The 8687-nt window shown below is 34.5% G+C and overlaps 1 long non-coding RNA gene across 1 annotated transcript; it reads right to left on the bottom strand.

Moving 5' to 3' along the window:
* Positions 1-7285: 7285 nt before the first annotated feature.
* LOC135123582 (uncharacterized) lies at positions 7286-8084 on the bottom strand. Its single transcript, XR_010279668.1, has 3 exons — positions 7935-8084; positions 7501-7725; positions 7286-7438 (listed from the first exon to the last, which is right to left on the bottom strand). It is a non-coding gene; the product is annotated as an uncharacterized LOC135123582 (long non-coding RNA).
* Between the last annotated feature and the right edge of the window lie 603 nt (positions 8085-8687).

Raw genomic sequence — 8687 nt, 5'->3', positions numbered from 1 at the left:
TGTGAACCAGTTACGAAGATAGTGCATCATAACGGAGGACTTTCTGACAACACTAATAAAGAAAGAAAAGGCAACTTAGAAATTCCTGCCGTAGAGCTTGTTCATCTAACCGATCATCAGCGGAATGTAGCAAGAGAGTTTCTGCAGAAACACAGAGAAATATTTGCATCTGGAGAGTCCTCTGGCCGCAGTAACATAGTGCGACATCGGATAAACACTGGAGATGTGCAACCGATCCGTCAAGCTCCGCGAAGACTACCTTTGGCAAAACAAGAAGAGGCCGAGAAACTTGTACGGAAAATGCTGGATGACGGCGTTGTAGAGGAATCAAACAGTCCATGGTCTTCGCCTGTAGTGTTAGTCACAAAAAAAGATGGGTCGACCAGATTCAACAATTCATGGTCTTCACCTGTAGTGCTAGTCACAAAAAAAGATGGGTCGACCAGACTACAGGAAACTAAACGATGTAACCAAGAAAGACAGTTACCCGCGAATCGATGGACATAGCAAGTCCTTTCCCGGTAACCGAGGACGGCAATAAGTACATAATGGTCGTCAGAGATTACTTCAGCAAATGGGCCGAAGCTTTTGCCATACGTAACCAAGAAGCAACGACGGTTGCAACAATGCTGATTGACATCAATTGGATCAGCAGGTTTGGGGTCCCAATGGAACTCCATTCGCGTTCACGGATCCGGGTGGCGAGTGACAGAATGAAAACACGCTACGACTTTAAGGATAACTCAGTAGGATTCCAGGCAGGGGATCTGTAATTCACAGAATTCGACGAGGGCCGAAGACGAAAATGAAGATTGTACATTTAGACCGCCTCATGAAGCGCAACAGTGACACCATTGACGTTTCTGATGGGGACGATCAGAAGCAAGGAGGGGGAGGGGGCAGTGTTACGAAAAAAACCCATACGCCACCCCGGTACGACGCCTATGGGTCTTCTAGTATGTATGTGTTTATTCTGGTATGTGCGGCGGTGATGATGTGTGAAACTGAGTTATCGAGCAATGCATTGTTGAGTTTAACTCACGTCTCTATACCCACGCCGATTTTATTCACCCGTGCAACGTAACAGTATTTTGTTTTTGTTTACTGACAACAGGTTTTCCTAGTTTTGACAAGTGTCAATTTTAAGAAAATGAACCAAAATAAACGTTTTAGTTCCGCATCTGTGAAACAAATTAATGAAGAAATTACAGCAAATGCAGGTAGAAACATTTTAGAAGAATAGAGTATAGTGGTTAACCCCAAATAATATCCGTTCGCAAAACTCCCGCACTGTCAGAATGACATTCTGTTGGTATGAGAAATAATCCCCTAAAAGATTTTTAAGTTTATATGATTACCGCCTTGCATTTCAAATTTTCAAAATTAATGAATGAAAAATCAAATGTTTATTAACTATTTTACCTTTTTGAGTTGCTGAAGTGTTCAATGTGTTTAAACAACTTGTCAGTAATTCAAACAAATTGTAGCACCAGAAGCGTAGAAGTGGACAGTAAGGTCAAAAATATATATTATTCAAAAAAAGCTTTCGTTGTCGTTCGTGTGTCATACTCTTTCTTTACTTGAATTGATAAAAATCTTCAATTAATGTGCTTTTGACATTTTTATTTGACAAGTTATTTTTAGTTACTAATTTGTCGCTAGATTGCAATTTTGCAACATATTGTACAGGTTTTTCGCATCTCACCACTGAGTACACTCAGGTCATTTTTTCTAAATCTGACACTGACAGTGCGGGAGTTTTGCGGACGGATATTACTGAAAATCTTGATATTTGTCATGTTCGACTGCTGAAAAAATTGCTAATAACCAGAACGAAAATATTAAAACTGACAGACTTTTTTAACTGTAAACATTGTTTTTAGGATAAACTATATCCTTCAGGATGATACAAAATATGCCGATTGGTGTAAATACAATATCGAAGTGGATGAATAAGAGTCAGCTCAGAGAATCGGAATGAACATTACAAAAATTAAAATAACAAATCATTCTGCAAGATCAACTGCAGTTTCTCATCTTGCCAAGGCATTAATATATTAATGAGCAGGTAATTATAAAAATCACACGACACTGTTGTGTCCAAATTTGAATTTGAAAAATTAATTCAGAAAATCGTTAAACATATCCAACCATGTGCAACTTTAGTTTCTTTGCTGGTAGTTTGGTAGCTTGTCTGGGGAATTTGTGGGTAGTGAGTTGGTAAGGGGTTTGGTAGTAAAGCAGGCTTTTCTGGTTAAGATGCGTCACTTGTTGTTTGTCTGGTGTAGGTGCAACCACCGGGTAAGAATTAATTAAGATAATTGTAATTGTGTTTTCCATGTTTAACACTTTAACTCACTTTATTATCCGTTCACGATCTTTATTCGTGAAGTTAAAAGTATAAGACCAACAATTAGAATAACTGGTTTTTCAGATGATATTGATGAGGAGAACTTCTTGTTATACCTTAAAAAACAAAATGAGTCTATTTTTGATGTTAATTCGAGTGTTAATTTGTTAAAACTGAGCTGTACAAAAAGAAATAATACTGTATATCAGTGGCGGCTCGTGATTTTTTCTGTTGGGGGGGCAAAATTAATACACAGTATTATGCTAAATTTAAATTTATGCTAGGTAAAAATTATTGTTTCTTTTTATTAAAAATTTAGAAAGATCTCAAGTTAGAGGTTAGCCAGAAATTATCGATTGAAAATTGATAATTGAAAATCGATAATTTCTGTTTACCATCTGGAACCACGAGGAGGTGAACCTAATTCCAGACTTCCTCAACGGTGATGGGGCGAACTCAAAGTTCCTTTTAAATTTGTTGACATAAGAAATATAAATAAAATTTTGTTAATCGCGTGTCCAGTAGACGCAATAGTTATCCCCCACTTTAAATTCTTTTCAATTTTTTTAATTAATATTTCTATAAATAAAATACATACGTCTTTCTTTGTTACGATCAAAATGTTCTATAACTAGTTCATTGAAATTCGTGGTTTCTTGCACTAGTTTTTTTTTCTATTGAACACATTGCCAAGTCACACAATCTTTCTTGACACATTGTATTTCGTAAAAATGTCTTTATACGTTTTAACGTCGAAAAACATCGTTCGCATTCACTTGTCACCATCGGTAATGTGCAAATAATTTTCAATATTTTTTTTGTTTCTGAAAATACGTCTAATAAATTGTTTTCATACATAAACTTCAAGAATGTTAAGGCACCATTTGCTGTTGAAAAATCGGGATGATTATAAATAACGTTTAGCTCATTTTTTAACACATTAAAATTTAAATCATATTTTGTAACACATAATTCAACTTCTTTTGATGGAAAATTTAGTTGAAAATATGAAAATAAGCTAGTCTGAAACAAATTTGCTGCTGTAATATAATCTGCATCTAACTATCGATTATCAACACTAAATTTAATATTATTACAAATTTCTTTAGCAATTGCAATTTTATTATCATTAAAACGAGACCGCTTTTTTGAAGATTCACCCTCTTCGTTTTCTTCTCGGTAATAATCGTAGTCGATAGAATCTGTTACATGTTGTATGGCAAGTTTAAAAGAAGTAATGTTTTTCTGAAGTTTAATTAAGTCCATTTCGCGAATTTGAAGTTGGTTGAAAAGTATCTCGGTACTAGGCATGATTCTGTGAAAGAAGTATAACCAAAAATTAAAATCGTAATCTTCTAATGTTTTCCGTAAACTACTTGCCTTGGCAATTGATAATTTTTATCTTCAATTATAATTTAAAAGGAGTTAATCAAATCATTTTTAAAACTATGTACAGTATTAACTATTCATGACTTAAAGTTCCATCTAGTCGGACAATTTCTTGGTAACCTTTTAGAAACGATATCAAGTATTTTTATACGTTTAGGAGGTCTTGAAAAAAACTAGGAAAATGATTCTAAATTTGAAAAAAAAGTTCTTACTTGGCTGTGTGCTGATGCCGCCTTTTCTATAATTAAATTCAACTGGTGAGCATAGCAGTGAATAAACTGAGCTTTAGGGTAATGTTCCTTGATTTTTGCTTGTACCCCATTTTGTCTTCCACTCATAACCGAACCACCATCATAAGACTGAGATATAAGTTTTTTTGGATTTTGATTGATTTCAAGTTTTTCGAGCTCATTTATAATAATACTAGAAATACAATCAAATGTGTGATCTGTTGGATTAATGAATCCTAAAATTCTTTCCAATATTTTACCTTTCAATTATTATCTAACGACAAAAACCAGCTGCGACTGTGAAGCTACATCTGTAGTTTCATCAGCTAAAATAGATATATAGTCCGCTTCCAAAATTTCATCTTTGATTAAATTAATACAAACAGCATAAATTGAATCAAGTAGTTCGTTTTGTATGGTTTTTGAAAGACCTATAAAAACGCGATTGTTCGTTTTTTCTATATGAGATTTTAATGTAGTGTCAAGCTCTGCCATTAAATTAATTAAACCGGATTTGTAGAATCATGCGTTTCATCATGCCCCCTTAAAGCCAACTAAAAGATTCCACAAAATTTTATACCGTCAATCAGTTTACTTAAAATGTATCTATTCTGTTTTACCTGGTCATTATGTTTCTCAACGTTCTCTCTATAAGCACTATTTAACTGATTTCTTATGTGTACTTTACCTAAGACTGCGAACGATACGTTGAGATTTAAGTGTTTTTTACTCGAGCGATGCTTTTTTACTTTTTGCCCCAAAGTTTTAAATCCGTGATTCCGGTTTCAGTCCAAGCTTTATCAACTTCTCCGTTATTTATAAGGGTACATACAAAACAGAAAAGGGCGTTTTTCGCGTTGCAACCACATAACAACCACTCACTTTGATACATAGTCTTATTAAATTTTCGATGCACAGTTTTGTCTTTAACTTTAGATGACACAGAAATGTCCAAACCGAGTCTTGGCGATCCAACGTTTTTTATTAATAGTTTTTCATCATGGCTTAATTTATTTTCAGATTGTAGCCGCAAAATTCTCTCAATTGAATTCATATTGATATTATTGACAACTCTACAACACAGTTTTTTAAGTTTCTTAAAATCACTGCAAACGCACAGAAAACTAAAACTGACAAAGTTAGCAAATTTCACTCGACCGTTTTGTTTCAAAATCGATGACTAAATCGATAAAAGTGTATGCAATCGTATATGCACTTAAGTACTTAAGTTGCAGTACATAATTAAGATGAAGCGATTACTATGCCCTGCCGAGATGTTGCAATATCGTGCATTTGTGCATATAATCGCGAAGATTGCTAAGTACGGGTCAATGAAAATATTCACAATTTGGCAACATGCAGGACGGGCAAAGGTGTATGATACCCTGCCGAGATGATGTCAGATTGTGTTCTGGACATAGGTAACTTGTAGGTTTCGTAATTAAATGCATTGTGATAATTTGTAGCGCGAATTTCTCAGATTTAAAAATGTGTTCATTTTGGTGGGGCATTGCCCGTTTGCCCTTCCTGCACCAGCCGCCACTGCTATATATATCAAGCCTTAATTGAAGTCGATTTGTACACATATAAAAGAGCATTGGGCGTGGGTCACTGTCTTATTGGTCTCGATGGTTGTTCCATCTATGATGCTGTCGAAGTAACTAGGTGTTACAATTGCAACAACTACGGTCATGCATCGAAAAATTGTAAAAATAAAACTAGCTGCCCAAAATGTGCCGGAGAGCATAAACTTGTTGATTGTCGGTCTGATAGTTTTAAATGTTGTAACTGCTCCAAATATTTAGAAAGTTTAGCGACAGATGAATTTGAAGTTTCTGATGTTACGTATGATCATGCGGCTTGGGACTATAAACAATGCACGTTATTTAGAAAAACCATGGATAAAATCAAGTGCGACATTTTCGGCTCCGCCATATAGCAATCATTGGAGGATCCCACTTTATTAGGTACCGTTTCAACTAATAATAATTCTACTGCTTCAATCACTTTACTATCTTCGTTATCAATCTATTACCAAAATGCCCGAGGTATAAACTCAAAACTAGTCGAACTTTTCAATTCTTTACTAACTTGTAATTTTGAGCTCATAATTCTCACTGAAACGTGGCTTACTGATTCTGTGGCTAAATCAGAATTTTGTCCTGACAATTTTGAGATATACAGATCTGATCGTAAATTTAATAAAACTACTCTTACCAGAGGTGGTGGGGTTTTGATAGCAATGCGCAAATATTTCTCTGTTTTGCAGATTGATCTGTCCCCGCATGGTTTTGATGAGTTGCATTTAATTGACATTGTGGGGGTAAAACTTACATATAGATATGTCTCTTTCTACATTTTGGTAATTTATGTTCCGCCCAAGTCATCTGTTGATGATTATATCTCATTATTTAATTTGCTCGGTAATCTTGCTGATTTATGGAATGATCGTGTGGTTATCATAGGTGACTTTAACATTGCTGAATATCATATTGGTTTAGAGAACAATATTGTTGGTAATAACAAGTTGTCTGCCCTAAGCACTTTTTTAAATCTTAATAACTATTGTCAGTTTAATACTATTATGAACACTAATGGCAGACTTTTAGATTTGATTCTTTCTAACTATGAGTGCTCTGTTAATGGTTGTCATGATTATCTTTTGCCAGAAGACAGTCATCATCCTTCTCTGGTAATTACCATAGATACTCATCAAGGAAAAAGTAAGATTTTAGGTAATTAGCCAATAACACGTGACGTCACGCTGTGGCGGGAACTCGGCGTTTGACAAGCGGCGTGAAACTCCATAAGCGACAATGTTAACATTTTCGCATTTTATTTAAAAGTGTGGGTATTTATCTAGAAAATAAACACGTGAATAGCTTCTTTCATATCTTTTCTGTGTATCAGGGTGCTTTTTTTTGGCGATTTGAGTTTAAAAATACATAATAAAAATAAAAATACAGAACGCTGTTTTGGTCTGAATTCCTCGTCGCCCAAAATACATCCGTGTGTTTTAAGCGGTAAATCGGAAATTAATATTTTCGTTTGAGGTTAATGTGACGGGTTTAAGTGAAGGTGTGTAATTTGTTTTTAAAGTATGGATAATTTAAGTGATTATGCACGATGTCTTTCCGTCAAAGAGAAAAGCAGATATGTACAAAAGTTAAACAATTTAAACGGCGTAGATCCTTATACAATGAGTGCAAGTGATTTTAATTTGTGTTTAGACGATGTCCCTACCATAACAATGAATACCATTCTAAACTTTTTTATTTTTGGAATAATTAAAATAACCCACAATGAAATTCGTGCATTCAAAAGTCTAGAGCCATTTATTCAGTTTTCTCTTTTTTAAACGACTGTGTCTTTCAACATTACAAGTATTGAGTGGATTTATTTTGATATCCTAAATTTTGTGATGGAATATAATCAGGATGGTCCACAACCGACAAATCTGCAGGTTTACCTAAAAGAGCACCAATGTAGTAATTTATTAGAAACTGTAAATCTAATAAGTAGTTACTGTACCTAAAATAAAATGATCCGAACAAATATAGGAATACTTTACTTTGGCTTCGTTAAATCCACTCGTTTCAAGGCTTTTAACCAAAGCTTCCGCCTTTTTTCCCCATCCTGTATACTATATTTACCTTTATTGTTGCTAATTGCTGGGAAAGGAAAATAAAATTTGTCCGCATTTCTGGTGCTTCGATTCGCGCAACCCACAACAGCACAAAATGTAGGCATTTTCTCCTAAAATACAAAATAGTATATTAAGATGCTAGTGTATTTAAAAAACATTGATGTACATTAACACAGAATTAATTTGCAAAACAAATAATATAAAATGCAGCGAAGTTAACCTGTACATCACATTGGAAAACATTATTTTTTAAGGATATTCAAACGTTATGGTGCGTTTTACAGATATCTACACAGTCTAGAAACTGTAACAAACTTACCAAACTATAAAAACACAGTTGACACACTCTCAAATTTAAATGAATTCCGAAAATATTAGCATTGACTCTTATGAGAAAACCGGCTAGTTGTCAAACGCTGCCATCTTGATGACCTCGGATGACGTCAGTGTATTTGGCTAATTCTGAAATATTAGTTAAACGGTGGAACTTTCGGAAAGCTGATTATCCCAACCTTTATCACCATCTTGGGCAAATTAATTGGTCGTTTTTAAATGGAGTTAATGATCCGAATACTGCATGTACTTTATTCTACAATAAACTTATTAACATCCTTGATATTTATGTGCCCAAGACTCGTAACATTCGTCATAGCCCCTTCCCGCCTTGGTTCACATTTGACATTATTAATAAAATCAAATTTAAATGGAAACTTTGGTCTAGGTATAAACGAAGTAAAAGTTTAGAGGATCTTTTGAATTTCAAATCTGTACGTTCCGAAATAAAACGTGATGTCAAAATTGCCTATCGTGATTACATCTGCGATTTGGAAAATAACATAAAAGCCAATCCTAATAAATTCTGGACACATATAAGCAGACTTAAAAAACAAGGGGGTATACCGTCCCAAATGAGTTATAATAACAAGGTACTCTGTAATCCTGCAGATATAGTGAATGCATTTGCAACCCATTTTAGTTCAGGTTACACTGACTGTAAAGCCACAAATTTGAATGAATTCGTATGTGAGTCTTACAATGATCTTATACAATTCAACACGATAAGTGAAGCAGA

This window comes from Zophobas morio, unplaced genomic scaffold, assembly GCF_036711695.1.
Source record: "Zophobas morio isolate AGI-343-1 ecotype UQ-CSIRO unplaced genomic scaffold, CSIRO_AGI_Zmor_V1 ptg000006l, whole genome shotgun sequence".
Lineage (NCBI taxonomy): Eukaryota > Metazoa > Arthropoda > Insecta > Coleoptera > Tenebrionidae > Zophobas > Zophobas morio.
This window is presented reverse-complemented; position numbering and strand designations above follow the sequence as displayed.